Below are 2188 nucleotides of genomic sequence, written 5' to 3' on the forward strand. Positions count from 1 at the left end.
GGGGGGGGAATTTTTAGAGAACTGCTCGGTCGAACTCGCAAGCCTTGATATCTCAAGCATATTTGTCAATGTTAGTGATCAAAACTATAAGTCTTGATTTCTAGTCTTCTTATAGTGATGTCTCGGACTAGGATAGATTGTGTAGTTGAGCATTAGACTTCACAACGTTCATCAATTGAAGACGATAAAACTACTAAGGAGAGATTTTGGAACTTCATAAACAAAAGGTATGTGGAGACTAAAACTCATCTATCACTTGGAAAGTCTATTTCTACTCTATCTCCTATATTGAGACAAAAGTCGTATTACGCATTAGGTGGTAAAACATAATTATGGAGAGAAGGACCGACCAAGGGGTATCGAACCGACCCTTGGTGGTCGTGGGACCAGATGATGGTAGATGGATCAAATTCCAAGTTGTTTCGAAAGATTTTGAACATAATATGAACCGTACACGATTAATTAGGTCAAAATCATCAAAAGGGGTGAAACCGAATTTTGCAAGCCAAAGGGCCGACCTGGCCGACCAAGGTGGCATGCCCGTGTCACTATGTTTCTTATGGCTCAATTATGAGAATTTTGATATTTTCTGATGTGCGTTTGAGCAATATTTTGGATTTTCAGAAGAGTTTGATCTTGACTGAAATTCTCAATTTTGCTTGAATGAGCAAGTCGGACTTTGCTTGTGCGACCAATATTTTAAGATTATTGAAAGAATGATATATTAATGAGTTTCTTTCCAACTAATTTTGCATTCAACAAAGTTGAAAAACATCCAAGAAACTATTTTTACAAGTTTTGGAAAAGACTTTAGAGAAATACACAAAAATTTGAGTCCTTGATGTCTCATTTTAAAACTTAATAAAAACAGTGTTGCGGATAATGTTTAGTACTGCGCATGGAAACTCTTTTGGTGTAAGAAGACATCCTGACAAGTTGACATCAGTAAACAAAACAATTATCATGACACAGTGTATCAGGAATTGACCAATGAATTGATTCATTCTTTGAGGTGATACCGTCAGATGACTAAGATTTAAACTCATCTTGTAATACGTTTAGTTTACTACATCCAAGTGGATTACACAGAGGAGGAGCATTGATCTCACTAATTAGTAAATCAATATCAACCTCGACATGAGTATTATTCATCATAACTTGATTTAGCTTGTCAAGAGATTCTTGTTCTTTCCGGAGGTATAACTCAACATCAAGAGATAATCTTTCAAGTTTCTTTTCAAGCCCTGAAAAAACTTTAAGGGATTTTAAACCTAGAGGAGATTAAGATATAATTTCTTCTACAGATTTTAATAAATCAGTCATGGAAGAGAATTCTGAATTCCCTGGATCTGGTGGTACATTTATCGAGATAACACTTCTGTCCATAGAGACAGATCGCTACAAACACAGACTTATGAGGTCTTAAATATGTTTGCATGCTATGATACCAATTGAAAAAGCGGGGATCTAACAACCACACCTTGTAAAAGTAAGGACGTTCTTGTTGTTCTCTCGGGAATGCTATTTTGTAGGGGAGAGTTCTTAATTGAACTTGTGCTTGATTGCCAAATCTTTGTGGGGAGTGCGGCTGTGGAATATTGTGAGGGTTATATTGTATCTTTATAAACTCCATGATGAATAAATTTTGTTTCGGCTATATGATGGCATCTAAACCAGTTGATATTTTGTTCTCTTTTGATCATGAAGTATCTCTATGGAAATTTCATGAGGATCCAACCAATTTTTGTTGACAAAAAGGGGGAGAATTAATGTGTAGTTCACACTATAAGTACATATGGCTTACGGATCATTATGTAAGAGGAATGGTTTTCATTTTTTAGATGAAGTATTAACTAGGGGGGGGGGGGTGATACATATCACCATAGTATTGTTGTAAAAGTTGTGATATAATTGAACTTTGATGTTGTGTAATGATACTATGACACTGTATAACAATGATTGAGAGCAACTGTTTTCTCATTGTTATCGCTACGGATCTTCAACAACTATGATGCTGAGTTGAACACATTTAGAATCATTGGAGTACTTGGAAGTGACAAAGATTTCAATTAATGTTGAAGAACCTAGGAGACCAAGCATTTGTATGAGAAGCTACAAAGTTTATTTATTTTCTAATCCATATGTATTGATAGTTTTGTCACTAAATTGACAAAGGGGGGGGGGGGGA

The sequence above is a fragment of the Papaver somniferum genome, chromosome 7, assembly GCF_003573695.1.
Source record: "Papaver somniferum cultivar HN1 chromosome 7, ASM357369v1, whole genome shotgun sequence".
Classification (NCBI taxonomy): Eukaryota; Viridiplantae; Streptophyta; class Magnoliopsida; order Ranunculales; family Papaveraceae; genus Papaver; species Papaver somniferum.